Here is a 27876-nt window from a genome sequence, read left to right on the forward strand (position 1 = left end):
GCGCTATATATAGCGGCCATGTTATTGTGACGTAGGCTTGTGTCACTCTGGGAAGAGAAGACCATGTTTTATTATTAGACTATGATCTAGGATGTTGCTTTGGAAGGGGCTTGAATTGCGGGGGCAGACAAATTTTCAAACCGTGCAACACTATTTCTTAAGATGGTGTTGCCAAATTCGAGTCCAATAATTGATATAGTCGCACCAATAAAAGTCTGCAGCGGATTTGATAGCCCACGCAGTGTAAGTGTTATTTATACGTCATAATTTCATAGAAGTTTAACATTTAAAAGGACACTTGCACTGCGTGGGCTATCAAAATCGCTGCAGACTTTTTACGGTCTAACTCTAGGTACATTTATAACTATCGCACATGTCACAGCGGACGCAGGGTCCCCCGTATCCTTACCGAGGGTCTTGTGTCTTCTATTGATACTTCAAATTCTTTACCTGACCTAATTTTTTTCATGGCGGAACATATGAATGCTTTTTGGGGGTCGTGACGAACTCCTTTTATTAGGTATATATAATCGGTTTAGTCGTGTTCGAAATTGAGGAACACACACAAAATAAAACATGAGTAGGAGGTACCGGAAAGTTTCCAAAATGTTTGAAGAATTCAAAAAAAAATTCACTGGAAAGATGGAAACAGAGGATCTGTCACTTTGAAAATAGAAAAAAAAATTTCACCGTATAAAAACATTTGAAGAGTATAGTTTTTCGCCTTAATAATTACGTTATATATCTAAATTCGTAAAAAGACATAATTATTTCTGCGGTAGTTAGGTTAGGTTAGAAGCCGTCTCTAGTAATTACAGCTCAAGGTTTGCCGAAGCCATATCGGGCAGCTGCGCCCGACTCAAGAGGAACTCTAATGGGGCTCCTATAGGATACTTGTGAGCTAAGAGCTATCCTGTTACCAGTCCACTTAAACACTCCTGTAAGCTCACAAATAAGGCCACATTTTACAGAGTCTAAGGTAGATAAAGGAGTGGTAAAGGATGACTCACGTTAGACCGGGCCGAGGCGTCCGACATTTCATTTTCTATGACGGCTGATCGGTGATCACGTGGTGCTTTCCATAGAAAACGAAGCGCCTAAAGGCCCGGCCCCGGCTCCGTCTAGCAGGAGTCATCCTTAAAACTCTGTTTTTAGAATTCTTAAGAAAAATCAAAACAGGAGGAATTATGCAAAGTCTAACCCCCTTCTTCATAAACGCGCTAGCCTCAATAGCGCTAGCCTCGCTAGCAGCCTAATAATCGTTTGTCTTTATCTGTCATTTTGTCTTATGTATTTGTAAGAAAGGTAATTTAACTAAATCAGGCCCGTAAAGTTTTATGAATAAGGGGGTAAATATTTAGTATTATGGCCTCGACAAACGTGCGATTCCAAATACTTAAATATCTAAAATGCATGCCTTTTGTTGCAACGTCTGTAGAAACCTTTAACTGAGGGTACTCGTAAGTATCGAGACTCAAATGTAATAGGTATTATACTCACAACAGTGTATTTTGTACTCAAAATTCAACATGAAACAGCAGACGAAATATATCAAATAGTACGTCTTGCCGTATTTGCGGCCTCGCTTGTGTAGGTATGATTTATTACTGTATTTGATATGCATGGGACAATACAAAACAGGAACCCGTGTCTCCAAATGTATGGTTTATACGCTTCAAACCTAGTACTAAATAAAATATAAACAAGAAGATATTTATTTACTTATGTTATCTTTATTGCACAAAGAAAAATATTAATGGATAAATAGAGTGGAAATATTAAGCGCCACTTGCACCATCCCACTAACCCGGGGTTAACCGGTTAAACCTGGAGTTACCATGGTTACCAGTACAATTTGACACTGAGTTAACGGTTTAACCGCTTAACCCCGGGTTAGTGGGATGGTGCAAGTGGGGCTAAATATATTAAGAACGGGTCACTCACGTATTTTAAGTTGAAAAACGCTCGAGATGTTTCACTCCGTACGGAGGAGTGTCAGCAGGAGCTTGCGTTTACGGAAATATTTACGTTACGTTTTAGTTACGTTTGCGTTAGAGTGGAAATATTTTTTTGGCATTAAGTCCGCCTTTTGTAAGTCATAACTCGAGTGACAACGCGATTTCCGGGTTGGTCCTTACTTTCCATAGTAATATCTAGTTGCTCAATATAATCCCAAAACCTCCTTGGCAACGGGAAATGCAGTTATTTTATTGCCACCCTGTATAGATATCGCCTAACAACAATGAAACATACAAACATGAAGCACCTAGTTAAACTTTAGACCTCACTTCGGTAGATAAATACGATATTGCTTAGAAATTTGAACCACAACGTGTAAAAGGCAAACGAACGGCAATTTCTAAGAAAATGTGTGGTACAGGAAATATAAACGTAAAGCAGGTGCATATTGGAGCCGGTAGCAATAGGCAAAAGTAAAGATATACAGACAGTATTTTAATCTCGTAAGGTAAGTCCCTGCGGCAGGCCCAGACGGTGATGGCGGGACGACCTAGATACCTTTCAACAACTGGCGTCGCGGAAGACGAGGGGAGGGGCCTTTGCCCAACAGTGGGACACCATAATAGGCTAGCAAAAAAAAGTCCCGGCGTACCTACATAATAGGTACCTAGGAACTTTGAACTCTTATAGTAGAAATAGAAAAAAATCCAAGTAAAAAAAATGGGGAAATATACATTTTTAACCATACCAGCTCGTAATAAAGGGTATGTTTATCCTTCAAACAGAGAAAGTTACATTTATCCACAAGAGAGGCAAAGTAATTTAATACAAATGTTCTATTGTTTCATTTCCCCATGTTGGCTGGTAGAATAGACTTTTTAGTGATGATATTGAATGATAAATATTTAATAGCGTTCATTTGTATAAGATTTGTAATGTTTTACAATTAGTATTTTCCTTACGTTAGTGTGATGAAAAATTCTGTGTTTCACTTGATAGCATAGTTTAACTCCTTGAAATCTTCGCAAGATTACAATCTATAAATTAGTCAATTTTAGTTTTGTAGGTAGTTCTATATTTTTTATGGTATTAGTTTTAGTTTTGTAGGTAGTTTTAATTTTAGGTTACTTTTTATTCTAAGTTTGTTATCAAATTTGTTGAAATTTAAGTCAATCACAATGAAAAAATCAACGATGATCAACTCTGGCCAACGTGGAAAAATATTAACAACTCAAGATTATCTTTTCGCTTAAAACCTAAACAACAACTTTTCTCCCTTGTAAAACAAATAACTATTTGAATTACGTAGGTATTTTTGTGGATGTCGTAATGTCAAAAGTCAAAATACTGCTTCTTATTCCTACATACATACTCTACAGTTTCTACACCCTATGCGGTTGGTAAGCATTAAAACCATTCAGAGTCGAAACGGATCAAAACATCCCAAAGCCCTCATCACTTACGTCCTTTTGCCCCAAGCAGCTGTGTCAATATTAGACGCGTGCGCAGCTGATCACACATGTTACTGGAATTAAACGTTATGAGGAACGCACGAATTTAAACGTGACCGTCAAGGTTTGGGCCACCAGGAAAGCTGCTTAGCACTTGCATCATTCACCAAACCCGCGTTTAACGGGTTAAACCTGGAGTTACCATGGTTACCAGTACAATTTGACACTGGGTTAACTGGTTAACCCCGAGTTAGTGGTGCAAGTGGCGCTAAGGTAGTATATTACTATAGAGTTACGGTGAGTTACCTTGCACATGCACATGCCAGTTCGAATCCCGGTAAGGACATTTTGTGTATCATCACGTACGTACGTCGTATATCGTTCTCTAATTACCTAGTAAGTATTAAACTGGATTGGACTGGATTGAGTGGTGCGGATAACTGACAGAACTGGATAGTCTTATGTATCTTTTAGTAGGAGTTGCAGCGAAAGCGCTATTATTGTTTGTCCTTGTCACAGTCTCACATATTTTTTGTTCCCCACCATATATTTAGTTATGGATTATGGTGGGCAACAAATAAATTCGACCAATCATAGTGTCGCATTGCTTATGTTTTGTCCCTCACGGCGAGGCACGCGTATACCACTTCTATAGGATGCTACCTTCTATGCCCACAGTCCACATCAGTGCTATCTCGCTGCTTTGTGTGATCTATATGTCGGCGGCAGATCGTAAAATCGGGCATATCGAGATATTCCTAGGCATATCATGAAACACCGCCACTTCATGATCTGACTAACGACTACCAGCCATATCGTTCAAACCTCAACGTTTGACGATTTGCCTGGCTACGTTTAGGCATATCAAATAAGTAGGGTGTGATATTCCTAGGCAGATCATGAAACGCCGGCATTTCATGATATACCTAGCGAACACCAGCCATATCGTGCTAACCTCAAGAGGTGATATTCCTAGGCAGATCATGAAACGCCGGCATTTCATGATATGCCTAGCGAACACCAGCCATATCGTGCATACCTCTAGGGCCCCTAGAGGTATGCACGATATGGCTGGTGTTCGCTATCTACCTAGGAATATCACCCCTAGTCTAGGGGTGATATTCCTAGGTAGATAGATCATGAAACGCCGGCATTTCATGATATACCTAGCGAACACCAGCCATATCGTGCAAACCTCAAGGGGTAGTTTTTTCTAGGCAGATCATGAAACGCCGGCATTTCATGATCTGCCTAGCGAACACCAGCCATATCATGTGTAACAAAATGACATTGTATAGCATATAGAGCATAATACTAACAATAGTTTATAAGTCATAGTCGTAAGTACTAACAAAAATGATCTCAGTTGGTCCTTAAATAAATGATAATTAAATTAAATTAAAATATATCGTGCAAGCCTCAAGGGGTGATATTCCTAGGCAGATCATGAAACGCCGGCATATCATGATATGCCTAGCGAACACCAGCCATATCGTGCAAACCTCACGGGGTGATTTTCCTAGGCAAATCATGAAACGCCGGCATTTCATGATTTGCCTAGCGAACATCAGCCATATCGTGCAAGCCTCAAGGGGTGTTCCGTTCTTAACGTTTAGTTTTTAAGTAATTAATCAAATTTCTGCGCGCTTCTACGCGAGATATTCCTAGGCATATCATGAAACGCCGCCATTTCATGATCTGACTAACGACTACCAGCCATATCGTTCAAACCTCAACGTTTGACGATTTGCCTGGCTACGTTTAGGCGTATCAAATAAGTAGGGTGTGATCTTCCTAGGCAGATCATGAAACGCCGGCATTTCATGATCTTCCTAGCGAACACCATCCATATCGTGCAAACCTCAAGGGGTGATATTCCTAGGCAGATCATGAAACGCCGGCATTTCAGGATATGCCTAGCGAACACCAGCCATATCGTGCAAACCTCACGGGGTGATTTTCCTAGGCAGATCATGAAACGCCGGCATTTCATGATCTGCCTAGCGAACACCAGCCATATCGTGCAAGCCTCAAGGGGTGATATTCCTAGGCAGATCATGAAACGCCGGCATTTCATGGTATGCCTAGCGAACACCAGCCATATCGTGCAAGCCTCAAGGGGTGATATTCCTAGGCAGATCATGAAACGCCGGCATTTCAAGATATGCCTAGCGAACACCAGCCATATCGTGCAAACATCACGGGCTGATTTTCCTAGGCAAATCATGAAACGCCGGCATTTCATGATCTGCCTAGCGAACACCAGCCATATCGTGCAAGCCTCAAGAGGTGTTCCGTTCTTAACGTTTAGTTTTTAAGTAATTAATCACATTTCTGCGCGCTTCTACCGTTTATCGGTGCAAAGCCAAAACGCACTTCACAACGATACAATATTGACATTTTAGCCAATAGGATCGTCCGAAAATCTCGGGCAGCTCGCTCAGGACGAGCCTCAGCAGCGCCTCTGTTGGCGAAAAAGAAAACTAGCGAGACGTCGCGGCATGCGGATCGACCGCTATCGATTTAAATCACATTATATGTATTAAGCCTCCAAAACTAAGTGTTTTAGTGATATATCGTGCGTGACAAAAGGCCTAAGACTGTTTAACGTACCTCCGGCCGGCGTGTGAAAGAGGAGAAGGTACTGAACGTAAAAAAAGAACAAGAGGCATCGAGAGGATTCCGCCATTGCTGCAGTATCAGGTCAGTCCAGTGCGTGATATCCTTTGGTTATTTTATCGTGTTGTACCGTTTATTACCGGTGAGTATAGATATTTATGCTCGATCCTGAATGTTGTGAATTGGCATTGCATCTCATTCCAAAACCGCGTCGTTTTGCAACAAGGAGTGATATTCCTAGGCAGATCATGAAACGCGGGCATTTCATGATATGCCTAGCGAACACCAGCCATATCGTGCAAACCTCACAGGGTGATATTCCTAGGCAGATCATGAAAAGCCGGCATTTCAAGATATGCCTAGCGAACACCAGCCATATCGTGCAAATCTCACAGGGTGATATTCCTAGGCAGATCATGAAACGCCGGCATTTCATGATATGCCTAGCGAACACCAGCCTAATCGTGCAATCCTCACGAGGTTAATTTACGATGCGCCCGGTATGAAGCTAGGAATATCAACGAACGCCAATGCTCTGATCGATCTGCCGCCTCTTTTATAAGGCAGATCGTGATATGCCTGGGCAAATCTTAGTCAGATCATGAAATGGCGGCGTTTCATGATATGCCTAGGAATATCTCGATATGCCCGGTTTTACGATCTGCCGCCGACATATATAAGATGGGCCACAATTATTTATTTATTATTTTAGTTAAAAGTTTGACATCACAAGTCGCCTTAACACCAAGCTGCAAAGCAGGGTTGCAAAAACAGCAGCGCTCCCACGCTCAGAAAACCAACATTCACATCCCTCCATCACCGCAAAACCACTCAAACCCTGACACTCAACCACACACAAATATTACGAGCGACGGGACCAACTTATACTGGAAACTGGTTATGTTTTGCGAGAGTTCGTTGAACCGCGCCGATAATTTGACGAGCTTGATAGCGGCGGTAGCCGAATTCGGTTTTCGAAACATGTTCCTTAATATATTCCTTTGCATCACCGACAGATATTGCAAAAAAGACCTTAAGACAATGTGGTAGAGTTGGGATTCTAATGGCTGTGATGCGACTGCCAAAGTTAGCAAGATATGCACTTTATTTGGTGAGGTGCTTCACAGTAGTTTTTTAAATTGCGAGTTTTCGTATGATGCTCAAGTTTGTTCGTTACCTTCGGTAAAAAACTGGCAAAGTGCGAGAAGGATTCGCGCACTGAGAATTCAGAACCATGACACAGTCACATGTACCCTAAGGCCCCTATGCTCACTACACCCATAATTTTATTTAGTGACCACGAATTATGAAAAAATTGCTTGTTCTTGAGTAATCCTTAAAAATAGGAAATCAGAAAGGAATATATGGTCGTAGCGCGGGATTTAACGTAAAACGTAGGTACTCTCATCAATCTGATAATTAACTCTGATAATATTATACAGTGTGGGAAGATAAGTCGGGCCCTGGAGGGAAACTACCTTAAATCCTTAAGTTGGCTCATTTTACTTAAAGGAGACATTCCTTTATTTTAAAAAAAGAAACAAAACTGCATTCAAAGATTTTCTAAAACTCGCTTGCCTCGCCCGGGACTCGAACCGACTAAAAATTCCAAAAAATAAAACTCGCAATTTTATTGTACTAGTCGATACAGTTAATGTTAATGATAACATTTCTCCAAGAAACATTAGGTCTTACATTCGTCTGTCGTACAAAATATCCATAAAATCTAATATTTACTACTCAAGATTTTTTTAGACAAGCAAAATTGAAGAAAAAAAGAAATACTCTTTGAATGCAGTTTTGTTTCTTTTTAAAAATAAAGGAATGTCTCCTTTAAGTAAAATGAGCCAGCTTAAGGATTTAAGGTAGTTTCCCTCCAGGGCCCGACTTACTTTTCCACCCTGTATATTATGTAGTTTAAAAATTTTCTCGTCAGATCAATCGGCTAATATAAAATAATACTGCTACGGTATGGCAGACCCGATCAACAACTGAAAATAGTCATTATTTCATAAAAATTGATCCAGCAATTTTTAAGGCTTTGGTAAATCTGCTCTTACAAATAGTCTTTTAGAATTTACGTGTGAATTCTTCATGGCCTTTGCCCTCGATTGAAACGTGTACAAAACCAAAACTAACAACTAAAATTTTGCGGGAATATAAAATAGCTTATGAAAATAGACTAAAACTACAAACAAATTAGAAATAATACTAAAATAAAAGAAACTTACCTATAAAATAAAAACCTAATTATAAAAAGAATTTTACGTTGCTTCCTCTTATTCATAGGGTTATTTCTGTGTTATTGGTTGTCGTAAAGTTGGCTACCTCGTATATTTTATTACGGACAATTACGCAAGTGGGTACTAGGTACCATTTATAGTCAGTACCTAAGTGTTTTATTTGTTAATTACGGATAAGTAGATACTGATGGATACTTGACGACCAGTCTGGCCTAGTGGGTAGTGGGTAGTGACCCTGCCTATGAAGCTGATGGTTCCAGGTTCGAATCCTGGTAAGGGCATTTATTTGTCTGACGATACAGATATTTGTTCCTGAGTCATGTTTGTTTTCTATGTATTCAATTGTTTATATATTATACATATCGTTGTCTGAGTACCCACAACACAAGCCTTCTTGAGCTTACCGTGGGGCTTAGTCAATTTTGTGTAAAATGTCCTATAATATTTATTTATTTATACTTGCTGCCGCTACCCGAATGATATCACAAGATTCACAAGGGACTATAATTATGCACACATATTTTAAAACAAAGAATTACCTATAAAATGTAAAATGACATAAAAGTGTAAAAAAAGTAAAAACTTGAATATCTGTTATTAACAAAAAATTAAATTTTTAAAAATATTTTTTTTCTAATACATAAAATGAAACTACGATTTAAAATAAAATAAAGCTACTTCCGGTACGCATCTTGTCTGAAATAAAATCAATTTATTTATTCATTTTATTTTTGTATACCTAGGTAACTCCTGCCACGAACAACGCTAAGCAAGTGACGCTAACGCTGCAGTCTCAATCCGGTTGTTACCTTAATTCCACCTTCAAATTTTCTTCTGTTTGATGTGACTAATGTGCTCGACAACTTTTTAAGTCCATTACCGTAATAAATAAGGGAATAAATATTACATTCGCGGAAATGTAGGTAGGTACAGAGTTATTACAGTTCAGCGAAAAGATTCGAATAAACATAATATGAGAGCCATTTAAATCGGGACTTTTTGCGTCCAGTAACTGGTTCCAATTTTAAAATTTACATTTTGGGTTGTTTTTGTCATATGCATTTAATTCGCGCCGGCGATGACCGCTGCAAGAAGAACTGTTGTTATAAATAATCGCTATGTGTGTTCGCCTCCCACAAACCAGTGTAAGGACCTCCCCACAATAGCATCTTTAGAGCGACGGCGTCTAGTCAACGCTGTGGAAAATGGTTGCTCGACGCAACAGAGGGCCTACCGCGAACCACATCCGACGTGTTGACTCTCTGTCGCACTTGTAAATTCGTACGTAAGTGTGACAGGGAGGCAACACGTCGGACGTGGTTCGCGGTAAGCCCTCTGTGCAGCCACGCACAGTTGCGTCGAGCAGCAGCCTTAGAGTTGACTAGATAGACGTTCGGGAGATCCTTCAGGGTGACCCCATCAAATAATTTAGCCCTCTAATAGCAACGCGGTGGTCTCCATTGCTTTAACCCTATATTTTTTAAATTTTTCCATGTTTTTGAATATTTCTTTAAGCAGAATATGTAATAGGGCTATAAAGTGGCAATGAGGCTTGAATTGATTTCTTGTAATCTGGTTCGTTGCGGTTCGGCTACTCGGTCACGTGACTGGCGACGGCGGCAGCGACAATCATAAGGTGGGAACGAAAGGGCTGTGTCTCACTCCAACCAATGATTATCCACTCACATGCTTTATGCAACTGTAGGTGCAAGCTGTCACCCTTAATAATAGAGGTCACTGAAAAATATCAATCATGTGAGTGGTTATCGCTGCCGCCGTCGCAAATCGCTCAATGTCGTGCCCGAGCCGTTAAAGGGTTCAAGCGGCAGGCTATACCAAAGTAAAGCGATGGCGACAACACACAGCAAGAAGTACAATTCGGGAGCGGGCGCATTTTTCTCGGCCCCGCTTTTTGCTCCCCGTTTATTTGAACAACGCCGACGTGCGACGGCCACAGATGAGGCATTTGCACAGACGCGACACAACTCTAATGAATCTTGCATACTAACTCCCTTATAAAACTTTATGGGACTGATTTAGTTAAATTATGTTTTATCCCATTCTTACAAATACATAGGTAAGTCAAAATGACAGATAAGGACAAACGATTATTAGCTAATCGAGGTTTGTGCCGCGTTTATGAATAGGGGGGTATTAACTTTAATATGACATAATTTAACGGGATATTTTTAATCACTAGACCCAATATGTCTGCAGGTTTATGAGTAAGTCATAATTGGGGGTTTGTTATGACGTTGCCGCGAACCGATGCTCATTGTAAAGCATATATTGTGCCTGCAGAGACAATACTAGTTATAGTGCGACATAAATAGTGGAAATTAAAAAATACAACTAAAAAAAATCCATACTTACTAAATTGTTGCCATGTTTAAGCATTTTACGTCAAAAATGTGACAGTTACGCAGGAAGTCGCTATATACAGGGTTCTATATATGTTACATTCTCAAGATAGTTGAAATTCAACCTAATGTCACTATGACAATGTTCAAATTTCAGCTCGATAAAAGTGCATGAAACATAGAACCCTGTAATATTGAGCCAGCGAAGGCGCCTTCAATAATTTTCTACAATTTCTTGCATTCTCAATAAAAATGTATTACCTAACTTTAAATAAAATGGCAAATGGCCCGTAAGATTTTGCAGGTTGTATCCTCTGCGGTGCTTAATCATTGTCCGTGTGGAACTGGCTCTTTCGACATGTCGCCTTAATTGTGCCGCATACAGGACAAACAACTCCGGAACCTGCGCAGGAGTGTTGCAGTTAAGGCGCCGTGAGTTCAGGTCCTCCGAACGCGGCTCTCTGAGCACTGAGCGGATGACCGTCAGGCCTATTCGGATTTCGAGATAATCACAAGATCTAGAGACGATTTAGAGATCAACTAGATCTACATTAGATATCGACTAGATGTGACTTGGATATCTAAGTCATAACTTGTCGAAATCGTTCAAGAGGTCCTCCAGTATCGCGGAAACGTCAAATTTGACATATCTATCTTACAAATATCTTTAAATTATCCACATCGTAACTTGTTGAAGTCTAGTAGAAATCTAATTCATTTTCTGAATCAAGCCGTGTGTGTGCCAGGATCGCAGATATCTTGGTTTTTGAATTGTCATTTTTTAGTTAGGTAGTTTTAGCAAAAAAGTAATCGATTTGTTCGATAAAAAATTAAATTAACCATTTTTGGAAGCACTTTTCACGTTAATAGTATCTTTTGTGACAAAATTGTTAAATAAATTTGTAATGATGCGTTTTAGTTGTTCGTGATTTTTTTCTAACGAGTAAAAGTTGTTTAATCAGGTTTCGAATCGATTAACAGGCAAATTCGAACGTGCACCTGATCGATATTTGAGTCATTGAAAATATTGGAATCATATTAATTGGCTGGACAAGTTCAAACGAAATGAACGCACGAATTACAACTAACTGATATGATTCAAATATCAGTTCGATGTCAGGTGCCTGTAAGTTACCTACTAGAAATCATAATTGTCCTCTGGTGGCTTGTATGAACCCACTGAACCTTAAACAAACTAGGAAGGTAATAATATATGAAGTAGGTATCTGTTTGATACCCCCACTACGAAAGGCGACGGCCGACGAGGCCGTTTCGATTTTTCTGGAAGAGCTGTAGAAAAACTCAAAAAAACTTGAGAAACACAACTGTCTGAAAATTAGCCGACGGCAATCGAGATCTGTGGAAGACGAAACCTTTTTTGCCTAAGCTGAAAGGGAGAACTTCGCGAACGCTTGGTCAAGAAAGACGCTCGATAAGGAGTTTTTAGAACCAGTCTATGTATTCGGTAGGTAAACTAATATTGTACTCGCAAAGATCTCTATTTCGTATTGCCGGGAGTAAAATTATGTATACAGGGTGATTCCGGGGTCGTGGAGCAAGCGATCAAGGCATGATACACAAGCCCATACTGAACAACTTTTACTATGGGACCAACTCCGAAATCGCGAAAAAAAAATTGGTAGTTTCATACATTTCGGCCGATCACTGTATTATGCCTTGATCGCTGGCTTTACTATGGGACCAAATCCGAAATCGCGAAAAAAAACTGGCCTTCCCATAGAACACGACAACATGTGATCGGCCGAAATGTATGAAACTACCAATTTTTTTTTTCGCGATTTCGGAGTTGGTCCCATAGTAAAAGTTGTTCAGTATGGGCTTGTGTATCATGCCTTGATCGCTTGCTCCACGACCCCGGAATCACCCTGTATACATAATTTAACAAAACTTTAATCAATATCGTACCTAATAATTATATGAAATGCGTAGGTACCTAAGCTAAGCCATCAATGTTAGTCTATCAATTACCTTTTAGTTCTAAGCTGTACACAACTAGTGCCAAAACAGCGTAATAAATAATAATGAGTGAGTTCCATGTACACTTGTTACCTTTCGGTCCTGAGCTGAATAAGGGTCGGTCGCACTTTCATGCCAAACCTGTTGTTTGCGCAGTTGCGCACACGCTGTTTCTAAATCAAACTGGGTTCCGTTCGCTTTAGGGCCACCCCACACTAGCGTCTTTTGAGCGTCGGCGTCTAGTCAGCGCTATGGAAAATGGTGTCGCTGCGCAGTTGCGCCAACGTTGCGTCGAACAGCAGCCATAGAGTTGAGTGACGCCGACGCTCGTGAGATGCTAAGTGTGGAGTGGCCCAAAGATGATTGATGGCCGCGCGAAATCGTCTTTCCATACAAAGAATTAAAATCCTCGTTTTCCTTCCTGGATATTAACATTATTGAAAATATTTTGACACAGTTTGATGTATATGAACCACAGTTATGCTCCATTTTTAGTTAGATTTTTTTAGAATTTTAATTATAATAAGAGTTAGAAGCATTTCAAAATTTGTATGCAACTGTTTTTCGTTCCTAATTCTTATAATAATGAAAAAAAAATTGATAAAAGTCATACCTATTATGTAGAAACATTACCTATCCATAATGTCAATACCCAGAGAGGAAAATGTGGACTACGTTTATATAGAGAAGCGGCCGTCTCCTTTCCTCTTAACCAGGAGGCGTATTCTGATTGTAATAATAGGTATGTTCTTCAATCAAAAGCGTTAGTTTTGACACTGACAAATCATATCCATAACAAATCTAAATCAAATTGATGCCGTTTTTTTTAAAAGAATGCCTATTTTGATACACAGTAGAGTATAGGTATTTCATTTGATACTTTAGAATTTAGTTTTCAGTTTCCGCCTAAACCTCAGGCAGGATGTTCCGAACTGGCTTAAACTAGATTAATTAAAACTACCCACGTTTTCAAGATTTCCGAACTGAAAGGTCTCTACATACAATCAAATTTTCAAGTTTGAACTGGGAACTATTTATTTACTAGTGGTTCCGTTTGAGCTGGAATTTTTCATACAGATGTAAATAGGATGCAATGCAATACCTACCTATTATCATGACATAGAGCTGATCTGATGATGAAGACAGGAGGTGACCATTAGAACTCTTTGATAAAACAACGTTAACAATTGGGTAGGTAAAGTTTTTTGAAGATAGGCAAATTATATTTTTTCCCGATAGTATTCATTATAGCGATCACGGAAATGCAGCTCTTTTATTTTTATATCATTTTATTGATTAAATATAATTTTTTAAATGATCGATATGACGTTTGTGAGGTGAAATGGCAGACTCGAGTAATTAATTCCTTGGCGCGTAGTAAATGGGACGAGATAGAAAAAAAATCGATGTCAACTGTCAGTGTCATTCTTGGAAAATAACTTGCAAATAATTGGAAAATAATGGTCGGACGAAACATTTGTGTTTTCTTGTAATTGGATGTCGGTGTGATTTCTAGAATAAGTATTTTTAACGTCCCTAGCACGATCAACACGGATATTTTGATAATGATAACGATTGCTTTCGACTACTTGGCACTGCTTCTTGGAGAACATTTTCATTAACACCTCCACCACGACTCTTGGACTGCTACACGAGTCATTTTGGATCTCAGTATCAACACAATAGATGGAGACGATCCCGGAAACGTTCGAATGGAAATAGAATATTACAGAGATGAACTCAAAGTGCGTCGTACCGTCTTGTAGGAAGTACAGACGTTACTTTCCAAATTCAGCGTATTTGAGCACACCAAAGTCTTTAACAGCGATTCGGTGCCAAGCTTTGAAGATATATTGGCCAAAATGGTAACTTATACGTTTGTGAGGACTATATAAACGTGATTGTTGTATTATACATACATAATGATTAAGATTGTAATAGTGTTAATAACTAGGTCGTTATTGGCTATTATATATGGGCTCGGCAAGGTGTTCACAATATCTGAACACGCACGCCCTGATAATAGAGGCGTGTTCAGATATTTATGAGCACCCTAGCTGCACCAATATATCTGATGGCGACTGTACTTTAGAAAACTTATAATATAAATCCAAAATAATATAATATAAATCCAGTAAATTTCGTTTCGTTTTATTTTAAAATCCACAAATTATTATCCTTAAGCATTAACATTACAACAGTATATAGAATCACGCTGTGTGGCGTGCCCTTGAAGAGAGTTGAGAGATTCAAATATGGTCAATATGGATAAGTATGTCTGTAGGGTAAATGTGCTTCACGTTGGGGCCTGTTTACATATTGATTAGTGTCGATTGCGGGTTTAATACATTTGCCACTATACACAAGTAGCAAGTGTATCAACTCGCAAAAATACTACATTTTTGCTTCCATTGAGGTATACATAGTAAGCACTATTCTCAAATTATGTGAGGAAATAAAACAAATTCAATTTAGTAAAGCGTATTTAATAGGGGTAAAGTGACGCGAATACAATTAAAAAACAACGCATATTCTTAGTTTATATTAAATGTAGATGGCTTTTTAGTTTTCACTTGGTCACAGAAATACGCTAAAAACCACTTTCAGAGTAGGTGTTTCTTGCGTTTTGGCTGTCCTTCTTGTGTCCTTCCACAGCATGAGCATGTCGTAAGTCCTGTTGTATTTGTCCCAGGACTTAGCAGGAAGCTAGTTATTCATTATTAAGTTTGCTTCTGCTTTAAAACGAGGCGGTGCATGCCGTCTATTCCAGGTCGTTTTCGTCACTTGAACTCATTTTGTTTATTACGAGTATTAAAATAACAAGCGGTAACTTATTGAGTATTGCACAACGAATAAACTTTGCCGCCTTTTATTTGCATATTTTTTAAAATTATATTACCATAGATACAAAGCATACGGTACGCGCATGCGTCAATCCGCGCGCACCGCGCAGCGCCCTTTCGCGGTGCTAAAGCGGTATCCAGACGGGACTGATCAAATCGGTCGATTTGATCAGAAATGAAATTGGCGTCAATCTCCAATTTTAGATTTATGGTGATATTAGACCCATTTAAATTGAAAAAATGCCCCATAACGAAAATACTAGCCTCACAAATTGGTGTTCTTGTGTCCGCACCTCATTTTATTGGTCATTATCGGCGGTTGAATTCGGCGAGCCAAATTGGCGTTTGCGTCCGTACGTCCCGATTCGATCGGGCAATTTAATCAGATTGGCGAAAAATTGACTAATTTGGATACGCCTTAAGCAACATCGAGTTCACGATAATTTGACATATAATAATAATAGATTTTTAGCATAAGTTGCATTTCATAAAACTTAACCCAAATCATTTGTACATTTTCAAGTCAAAGATAAAGACATGTTGGTTTTAAAATTTTAATAAGTATAGACCATAACATTGTCATGATCTTGTAACATTGTTAAAATAAGAGAGTCTCCCATTTTCATTTTATTGCATTTTTTATAAAATGTCTTTAGATTCTCGGGATATCTTGGTCCTAATTCGATTGCTCTTTTTTATGGAAATAATTATATCCTTCAGATTCACAGGATGCTCGAGGCTTAGCCGAATAACACTGCAAGGAAGTATGTCATGGCTCAATGGTTCTAATTAGCCATCAGTATAATACCGCCAATGAATGTTTACATCCACCTGAAAATAAGAACAACATTCATAAAATGAGGATAACCACACAAAACTAACAGATGGTTGAAATTGTTAGAAAAAATTAGACCGATTTCTTGTTTACGAACTTAACAGCTCATGGCAATTTAATAATAAAAATCAAAACACAAGTGAAGAAAGTTTTCTGTACCTATGTATTTCACGGATACGTACTCCTGTACGGCCATTGCTCCTCTAATTCAACGGCATTGTGCTTATCACTGTTATGATAATAATTTCAAATTTGTAGAATCTGCTCGCAATCTCGTATGAACTCGCTTATTTTTCTTGCAAAACTCTGTCCAAGGGTCAGCGTAGGGGCCGTCGTGTAGGGGTGGGGAAGAAAACGTTGTCCAATAATTTATGCAGTGCCAAGTTATCGAAAGTAAATTCAATCTTTGTCCAAATACGCGCAGATGTCGTGGGGAATCAGAAGTCCGTGGGTCGTGCTGAGGTCGCCGAAAATCTCAATGATAACATTAATAGCAATTCGCAAGGTAACATGAGGCTTGTCCGTTATTTTTCGGGAATGAGAGCTAAGTGACACTGACAGTTGACATAGATTTTTTTTCTATCTCGTCCCATTTACTACGCGCCAAGGAATTAATTACTCGAGTCTGCCATTTCACCTCACAAACGTCATATCGATCATTTAAAAAATTATATTTAATCAATAAAATGATATAAAAATAAAAGAGCTGCATTTCCGTGATCGCTATAATGAATACTATCGGGAAAAAATATAATTTGCCTATCTTCAAAAAACTTTACCTACCCAATTGTGTTCGTGGTAAAAAGCTTGTACCAAAAATGAATTGTTTGTCAAAAACTTATTATTTTTAAATCATTAATTTTTCAAACAAGGAATATACAGTCGTATTACTAAACGAAATTAATAGCTAGCCTAAATCTAAAATAGGCCCTTGAGGCATTGCACCAAGGATGCTGGCGGCATTTCCTCGCTGTATCGCAATGCTGATACGTTGTGCGAGGTAGCCGCCAGCTCTTCGGTCACCAGTTACGTCAACCAGACGCTTCGCGATTTCTGCGAACAACTTATGCGCGTTGGGACCCCATGGACCTGGAGTTTCAACTCCAAATGGTACAAAATGGGTCTCTTTACCGAGGCTCTTATATTTTAATGTAAATCTGTTGAGTTTTATAAATAATACCGATACCGTTAGGTACGAGTATGCGTTAAAAACCGTGTTTGGTATTTAACGAAAGTTTCTGATAGGATCGTTATAAAATTATTGCGTGAAATCGTTCCACTTTCGCCCAATATGCATATTTGAACGGTATCTGATGACATATTGCACATAGCACGTGCAGTTAATCGGGAAAAAGGCAACCTTATGGACTACTTAATTTATGCAAGAATTAATGAATGAATGAATAATATTTATTTCAGGACTAGTCCCATATTATGTAAGTAACAAGTTTGGTACATACTTAAATTTAGTGTTAAGGCAAGCTGGGGATATATTCCTGAGATATAAAAAAACACCATCTTTGTGATTTTCGGGGACGTCCTAATACTCCTATCCTAATGCAATGCTAATACACGATTATCGCAAATTCGCGCAAATTTATAATAGTACAATAGAATAAATAATAGTACAGAAGACTCACTCCCTAACAAAACGCATCTGTTACCATCAGCACAGATATGGCCGCTAGGTGGCGACAGCGCCACGCGCGGGGTATTGCAAACACCAAAATTGGGGTCGAACGGATGTACTTTTAGCTACCTGTAGCAAAGCGACGAAATCGCGGAGTGAGCCACGCCTGCTTTTGATCAGTAGAGACGATGCAGTCTGCTCCAGTAGAAGATCCTCAAAAACGGATCTAAACATGTCGAGCGTTCATCGTAATTGAAATAATGTGTAAGTACATATAGATACATATTACTCTCTATATAGGTAGAGATTTCCAAATTAAAACATCGATTTATATATATATCTCTATTGGCAAAATGTATGAAACAGCAGATATAATTAAATTTTACCTCGGAGAATAATATGGCTTAACGTTGAAAGACCTAAGAAAATGCCTCACATCATGTGAGTCACACAACTTCGAAAATTATCAAAACGGTAGGCATGTACTTATAATCAGTAAGATATACTTATCTACTAAATATACTTATCTCAAAACCAGCTTCAATATTTATTTATAATTATATTGTGAGGATATTCTTACACAAATTGACTAAGGTAAGCTCAAGAAAGCTTGTGTTGTAGGTACTCAGACGACGATTATACATATAATATAAAAATACTTAAATACATAGAAAACAATAAATTTAAAAGTGGAAAAATTACTGTCTTGGGTGAGACTTGAACTCACGGCCTCTGGATAAATTAATAGCATCGTTCGCAGACGTTTCTGCTTGTTAAAAATTAAAATTACATAGAAAACATCCATGACTCAGGAACACATATCTGTGTTCATCACACAAATAAATGCCCTTATCGGGATTCGAACCTAGGACCATCGGCTTCATAGGCAGGGTCACTACCCACTGGGCCAGACCGGTTGTCTTAGCTTCAATACTTCTAAATTTAAATTTTCAGAACATCAATCTAATCACAGATCGTTAAAATCAATCACCTCCAATTAGTCATAGCGTTCTATTAAATTGCACTACGAATTTCACACTAACGGACATGTCGGAATTCCTAAAAATCACAGATATGCAAATTTAATTTGATCTGGTGGCAAAAATCTGAACTAAAGTTTTGCTTATTAGTTGCTTAGTAATGACAGCACAGTGGCGCCACAACTGGATTTTAGATAATTTTGTAGAGCATGAGGAATTTACACGGTTTTAAGCATCCCAATAGTCGAAATATCTAGATTTTTGATTTGCATACCTACCTCCATTTATCTACTTGTTTCAAGTTTCTGTTTTAAGTTAATCAATGCTATTCTACATCGGTGATATCATCAATGGACGGATTAATAATTATGATTTACTTTTTATATCTATGCCTGACGCCTAATTCCTTCTTATTTTTTACGTTAATGACATTGATGATTTAGATTTTTAGCTATTAATTAGGTAGGTACCTTTTTTACATAAATATCTTTAATATCTTTATAGCTAGTAGCTAGGTACATATTTCTTTAGATTTCTCTAACTCTCCGGAAGTCTAGACTACCATAAAGGATGATTCACATTAGACCGGGTCGTGTCCGGGCCGGAGCTTCCGGCGCATCGTTTTCTACGGAAAGCATCACGTGATTAATACCTGTCATGTCATAGAAAAGAAAGCGCCGGAAGCTCCGGCCCGGACACGGCCCGGTCTAACGTGAGTCATCCTTAAGACTGTCTGTGATTGAATCTTATCAACAATAAGTCAACGGCCGCGGCTAATTATGTTATAAAACTGATGTTTTATGCATCACTCATTTCCATAGCCCGTTAGTGATCAATGATAATCTACGCTGATTCGCGTTAGCTCCGTTTGTCAGATTTACAGATTACTAGCCCACTAGACGAAGCATGCTCACTTTGTTCATATACCTTAGTTGCCAAAATATTTGAAAAATTTTCGAATATCCGAAAAATATTACAAGCCAAGGAAACCTTTATTATGGAAATGGAAAAATTTGATATCCATACAAAAATGTTAGTAATTTTCAAATTATTCCAGGTGAAAATTGTTTACAACAGCACATCATCAATTCATCAGTAGTTCACTGTAGGTATAGTGAGAGGAGGGGGGGAGGTTAATAAAGGAAATTAAATTAAATTAAAACTTCCTTAAAACACATTTAACTGAATTGCAAGATCGAGGTGATCCCATAAGTGTTCCGTGAACAAAGTTGTGTACGGAACACTAAAAACATTAGTGCCAATTTTTGGTCATATTACAGGCCCATCTTGACTGCACTGCACGTAGGTATAATATGTACTCATACCAACAACACGACTGCATTCATGTTAGCTGTCAAAAAAATTAAATGTTGTAGTACTTACCTACAAAATGAAATAAGATGCAATTGACTAATTCAGCTAGAATTTTTTAAGTAAATGTGCAGATTTTTCTATTCTTACATCAATAACTATTTTCCAAACATCTTTGGTAGGGTGACAGATCATCTCACTACATTTTATAACCTAAAACGTAAACTTTCGCAAAGTTGTATTAAATGTATTGAGATGACATCTATCACAGTACACCGTACCCATTTGAAAAATGCTCTAGCAGCCTTCGTAAGCGCTTAATACCTACAACGTTTATAAACGTTGTCTGTAAGTGGTAATCTATGATCAGATTATTATCACTTTAACCTCGTATTCCATACGATTCTACAATTGTAAAACGAACCTTAATTCGTCCACATTAGAGCTCCATTTGCAATACATCGCGGAGATGGTCAGATAGGCTTTACCCTCAGATTTAAAGATAGGGTTAAGGATATTTTCCATATCTGGTTGAGCTACTGCGGGCCTACCGCGGATCACGTTCGACGTGTTGTCTCTCTGTCGCACTTGTAAATTCGTACGTAAGTGTGACAGGGAGGTAACAAGTCGAACGTAGTTCGTGGCCCTCGGAGACGAAGATAAGTCAAGGGTCAAAGGACATGCATATTAAATATTATATTAGAAATATAAAATATTATTATTCTCTTTATTTATTTTTCTTCTTAAGTTAAGTTAATTATAATATGAATATAAAAGTAAAATATAAAAACACTTACAAAACAATAAAAAAAGTTATAAACACATTATAAAAAAACTAACCTAGGGTGCCCAAATATTATTATTATTATAACGGCCTCCTAGCCTAGTCTACGAAGCAGGAGGTCCCAGGTTCGAATCCTGGTAAGGGAATTTATTTGTGTAACTAACATGATTTCATATGAGTTTGACGTTTAAATTAACTAACACTAGCACTGCGTGTGCTATCAAAAACATTGCAGACTCATCTTGGTCTAACTCTATTCGACTCAAATTATTCATAAAAGATAAGATAAAAGATAAGTTGGATAATTGGTCCTCGCACCGGATATGAAGGTTTAGTATCGTTATTAGAAATCTTGAAGGAAGTAGTAAAAAGTCTCCTTTATAGGTACTTCGGGGTAAATTATTATATGTCGGGCGTTAATGGTGCAAGCTTTACTTAGGGTGGTATTCCACCTGTCGTATTTCTTTGTCCAATGTCAGTGCGTCTCACTCCCTCATTAAAGCAAGATGTGAGACGCAATACATATTGGACTTCGACTTAGGTATAGTTCGAGAATTATAATAAAAGTTTTTTTACCGAAACGACATCAGTGGCCTATTTTATAAAGCTACAAGTTACAATTTACAAGCGAAAGTCACGTTCTAACACATAGGGTTAGAAAGAGACTTCCGCTTGTAAATTGTAACTTGTAGCTTTATAAAATGGGCCACAGGTGAATGAATGTAGGTACATATTAACTTTATTTTACTACATTCATCTTAACAGAGGTGGGTTGAAACAATGTTAATTTTGAACCATCTACTAAATAAATAAATAAATATTTGGGGACAATCTTACACAAATTGACCTAGCCCCAAACTTGTACTATGAGTACTAGACGACGATATACATACGTATATAGATAAATACATACTTACATACATACATACATACTTTATAGAAAACAGCCATGACTCAGGAACAAATATTTATGTTCATCACACAAATAAATGCCCTTACCGGGATTCGAAACCGGGACCATCGGCTTCATAGGCAGGGTCACTATCACTACCCACTAGGCCAGACTGGTCGTCACTATTACTGTTATAGAGCTATATAGAAAAAACGATCTTTAGTCCTTTCTAGGGCTTGCATTCCGGAATTCCGGAATCTCGAAATTCCGGAATCTCGGACAAATTTTCCGATATTACAATTTCGGAATTGATACAACTGAATATCGAAAATTCCGGAATTGGATTTAAGTACTTTTTCAGGTTTTAATACGTTTATTATTGAAAATTGTTAAGAAACTACACTATACTGATGTTTTTTGTTGTTAATAAGTGCCTCTTAGTCATTCAGTGACCTATAGTATGGGTATATTTTACTTTTCGGTTTGATAAAGCAGTGGGACAATATGGGATCATAAAAAAAAAGCAAAGTGATTTACTTGCTTAGAATAGTCAGAATAGTCTCAATCCTACATGAGCGAATCTTCGATTTAGATAGAAGGTTTTCTCTATCAACGATTTCGGATCCTGTAGAAGCATATAATATATGATATTCTGAATCATAATTAGGATCTAGGAAGGAAAAAGCCTAATTTCGACCTTCAACTTCTTAAACAACACCACTACGTACTATGTTACGAAGAGTAGGCTGATTATAGAGCTGTTATATTTAACTATTTTATAAAATTATCCATTGAATAGTTTGCTAGCAACTAAATTTTCCCCGAATAAATACCGCATATCATAGAATTGAATAAAAGTAACCATTTTAATAAGGTGGTAAAAAAGAGATGAAATTATCTGTAGTACTTCAAATTAAATTTCTCTTAAACAATATTAACTTTAATAAACGTAAAGTATCAGAATTTCTAATTTTTTGTTGGATTTTACAAAAAAAATTAAGTAAAATACGATAACCCCTAATTCAGGAACCAGTTCCGGAATTCCGGAATTCGAATCCAATATCGAAAATCAGTTCCGGAATTGGAGACCATCCGATATTGCAAGCCCTAGTCCTTTCCCACCGTTCGCAGGTCCCTCAAAATTCAGATTCTAACTTTTGGACTTTCGACTAACTTGACGACAAGGGAACTAGAGAGACCAAGAAAAGTCTGCAGATATTTTGACAGCATACGCAGTTCCATAATTCCATAGAAGTTTGACGTTAAAAATAACAACACCTGCACTGCGCGTGGTGTCAAAATCTCTGCAGACTTTTCTTGGTCTAACTCTAAAAAAATATTTTCCAAAGCTTTCCTTAAAGAAAGAAATGAAAGATTCCGACGAATTGAGAAATTTCGGTTAAAATTAAATGGTACAAAGTAAACATGAATAAATTGCGAAATAAAATAATATGTATTACCAAAGTCTACCATGATCTAGATTAACCAAAACGCTCTAGCATAGTAAAATAAATATGTTAGCGGTCCGCAGGGGCGTTGACCCCGGCGGGTTTACGAGTGCATTTGCACAGTGACACCCCCTCACCCCCGCACCCCCGCGTCTGCGCCCGCGCCGGTGCGTCCACGCAGCGAGCGACGGTTCTCGAAATCGCGAGGGTGGTTCCCGTTGCGTTCGTCGAGAAGGACTCTTTTTTTAGTTTTTCTTAAATAACTCGTAAAAATGGCCCATGGCAAATAATGTGCATATATATAAAGTAATTTAAGTAGTTATATAACATTTCCTACAAGAAATATTCCATATACTTTTTCGTTAGGATCAATACTATAATTAAAATGTTTTTAAAGGGGGAAACAACCACCACCTTACCATTCATCCTGTAATCTGAGTTGTCCCCAAGTCCCATTAGCCTATTAGTCCTAAACGGTGAGCTTGAAAAATGTCAACTATAACATAATGAATCGTGTTCAAAATGCCTGGAAGAGCTACTAGTCCATGAAGGAGCTAATGAAGGGCGCCCTTCCTATGTCACTCAAGCGTAAACTCGTTGATATGTGTATTATGCCTGTTCTAACCTACGGTGCCCAAACATGGTCGCTCACTGAGAGTCAGAAGTCCAAATTGAAGGTTTGCCAGCGAGCAATGGAGCGCAGTATTCTAGGTGTCACGAGGACGGATCGCATCCGAAATACCACATTGCGCTTCAAAACACGCATAGCTGACGTGGGGGAGAAGACCACCAGACTGAAGTGGGGCTGGGCGGGTCACGTCTGCCTTATGCATCCGGATAGATGGGCTAGTATAGCCACCAAGTGGATGCCGCAAAAGAAGCGCGGACGTGGCAGGCCCAGACGGAGATGACGAGACGACTTAGACGCCTTCATCAGTGGCTGGCCGGAGAAGGCACTACAACGGGAGTTGTGGAAATCAGGGGGAGAGGCCTTTACCCAGCAGTAGGACACTACAAGAGGCTAGTAATAAAATAAAACATAATGAATATTTATAAGTCTTAATGAAAAGAGTGTCGCATGATCTTAATACAGACGGGGAAAATATACTGTAAAGAAATGTTTGCATAACAGTACCTAACAAAATATTATGCTACTGCTTAAACAAAAATTTGGACTTGTTAACTATGTGATATACCTATATTGTGATATATATAATTTGTATTTTTTCAGGTTCAGGCAATATTTATTCAACGTCAACGAGTTCGGCTAATTCTTTTTTTGTGTAGGTATATACCTTCGTAGAAAATGTTATAGGTACATGATGATACAAAAATATACTTTGAAACTCAAGCTTACACGCATCTAAGTACAAGCTTTGTAGGTTTATGCTGTCTCAAGCAAAGGTCAGCATCGTACGTGCTTTCACATAAAGAAGGAATTAGAAACGTTGCGATTGACCGGGGAATAAATTCTCTGTAATTAGGTCAACTGCCATAAGCCATCGATCGATCGTGGCTTATTGGCTTCGTTCAGATCTTTCCTTGATTGCTGCGCACTTGTGCTCAATGCACCTGTATGTAGGTATTACTAGAAGCGGTAGTTTTTTTTCGAAATGTGCGATCTTGAGCGTTCTCAGCATTAATTTTATATGATTTACACACTACATATTAATAATCTGTGGTTAACGGTATTAGGTACACCAAAGCACAAGGTTTCAAAGCACGACTCTTAAACAAATACCACAACAACGCGTAGAATATAGATACTAAATGTAAAACATATACGAATCAAGATCAAATAAACGATTTTTTTTAATATTTCCCATTTAAAAGTAAATTCGAGAAACGTATGAGGAAACAACCCAAAATTTGCATTAAATTACTCTACTACTCTTGTGGATAAAATGCAAGTTTTTCATTTGTTTTTCAAAAATGAAGAGAAATATCTGGGAGACCAAGCTTTGCTCGGAAAACATATAAAAACTAAGAAATGCGCATTTTCCTAGAGATATGACCTATGAGTTATATCGATTTTTCGCCCCCGAAAAACCCGATACATAGGGTTGCCATACGTCCCGTATATACGGGACTGTCACCGTATTTAAGTATCATCCCGTCTGGCCTAGTGGGTAGTGACCCTGCCTATAATGTTTATTATTTATTTATTTATTAATAGTGCTCTCTAGAACAGGGCTCTCCAAACAGTAGCAACCATATACACCCCCCCCCCCCTCGGTGGTCCACGCGAAAGTTTCTGAGGCTCAATATGGCCCTCACCCTCAGGTAAAAAAGTTGTCCACTGTCCCGTATCAGTTCCGACTAATTATGGCAACCCTACCCATACAGCATATTTCATCGAGCCGTTTTATATTATTATATAAATAAATATATACTTATTCTTACTATACAAGAATTGCTCGTTTATGGTATAAGATTTTCACGAGCTAGAGTGGTGAAATTAGAATTATAACCTGTAGAACTTGACGGCTAAGTCCGGAACAACCCCAAAGGGTACCAATTATGATTGATCCTGCTTCCCTGGTAGAAAAAGTTGAAAATTGACATACCTTGTTGGTCGCATGAGTTGATTAAGTTTATCGACGACAAAAACGAAGACCGGTGTGTATTATAATATACATTGGGCAATGTCTACGTACAGTCGAGAGAATAAGTAGCTAAGCTTGTAGGTTCATTACATACGGGACCCGATTCGGATTATGAAATAGACATCTACCTATTAGACGTCTTTTAGACATCACCAACATACGATAGGTAACGATAAGTTAAGATCTAACCTGTCAAATTCGACATTTGCGCGATTCTGGAGATACTCTTGAACGATTTCCACAGGATATGACTTAGAGATCTAATTCACATCTAATAGATATCTTACTCTATCTAACGTAGGTAAAAGTGACATTAGTTGCCCGAATTGCGCTGCAAAAGAGAACTAGTTGATATCTAAACTATAACGTATCTAGAATGGATCTAGAACATGTCGTTTCTTGTGAATATCTGGAAGTTCGAATTCGGCAGACGGTCTTATGCTTTTGACACTAAAGTTGTCTTCAATTTTAAGTTTATTTTGTGCTGTTTTCGACTTGAATGTCTATAAGGAGCACTTTTGGTTGAAACTAATTTACTATAATCTATATTTTTCTTAAAATATGAAACTAGAATGGAGTATACAACGATTGTAATTTCTTTTTTGGAAAGCCCTAGCTAAAAGCTCTTGAAAATGGCAAGTCACATTCGAAAACGCATTCAAATGCCGTATTCTCTAGATTTAAATACCAAATTGGAGAATTTTTCTAATGTTGCATTTGCTATGCAAGTTAGCGACACTTGCACCACCCCAGTGACCCGGGGTTAACCGGTTAAGCCGTTAACCTAATGTCAAATTGTACTGGCAATCATAGTAGCTCCAGATTTAACCGGTTAACCTCGGGTTAGTGGGATGGTGCAAAGGCCTTAGGGAACTATGAAATTTACCCTAAATATAGAAACAATTCGACTATATTTGACTTAAAATATCTCGATGGTGGTGCGGAGGTCTAAACTTAAAATCTAAGTTTATTACTCAGCTATTATTAGCGTTTAGCGGTTCAAATGTATGTTCGTTTGTTTCCCCAGTCGCTCATTCCGCCAAACAGTCTGGGTAAGCGTTTAAATTACTGCTTACTACAAGAGTTTACAGTTAAGGTGTAAACCAGGCATATTATAATGACGTGCAATTATAAGCCAAACAAAAGAAAATGTAAAGGCACATTTACACGGTACCAGTCCGGTGAAATATACTTATACACAAATACAAGCCTCCGCGCGCGACTTTGTCCGCGTGGATTGATGATGGTTGGATAAAACTACCCCATGTCCTTCCCTGGGCCTTAAGCTATCTCCATATGAAATTTCATCTTAATCAGTTTAACCGTTTTGGAGTGAAGAGGTAACAGACAGACAGATGACATGTCAAAACTATATAACTCAAGATTGTGTTATTCTTGATTTGTCAAGAACTTTAATAGGCCAATTCGACTTTTTGTTATTCGATCTGGTCATTATGGTACACTGTGGAGTGTGTGGACTGTGGACTCTACAATGTGTGGCACCCTATCCTACCGGAAAAGATGTGTCCCGCCGAGTTTGTTGCCGGTCCCATATTGGGATACCCTCCTCCAATTGAGGGGGGATTTAAATCTTCTCGGGGCAGAGGTGTACGGTTGGAGCCGGTAAAGGTTTATTTGACGTTCATAAGCGCATTGTAATATGCCTACTTGAATAAACTATTTTTTATCTTTATCTTTTATCTTTATCTTTATCTTTAAAGACGCGATCGATTTAAGGATGACTCACGCTAAACCGGGCCGTGTCCGGGCCGGAGCTTCCGGTGCATCGTTTTCAATGAAAAGCAGCTGGCATGTCATAGAAAAGTAAGCTCCGGAAGCTCCGGCCCGGACACGGCCGGGTCTAACGTGAGTCATCCTTTAAGCACAAAAAGGTGTATGACCCAGGACATTTCTGCAACTGACTGTACAAGCCAATTA

At 38.3% G+C, this 27876-nt stretch overlaps 1 long non-coding RNA gene across 1 annotated transcript in view; it reads right to left on the minus strand.

Moving 5' to 3' along the window:
- Positions 1–27876, minus strand: part of LOC134680375 (uncharacterized) — a 327839-nt gene that overhangs the window by 11505 nt on the left and 288458 nt on the right. The gene's annotated exons all lie outside the window — the stretch shown is intronic.

Source organism: Cydia fagiglandana, chromosome 3 (genome assembly GCF_963556715.1).
Source record: "Cydia fagiglandana chromosome 3, ilCydFagi1.1, whole genome shotgun sequence".
Classification (NCBI taxonomy): Eukaryota; Metazoa; Arthropoda; class Insecta; order Lepidoptera; family Tortricidae; genus Cydia; species Cydia fagiglandana.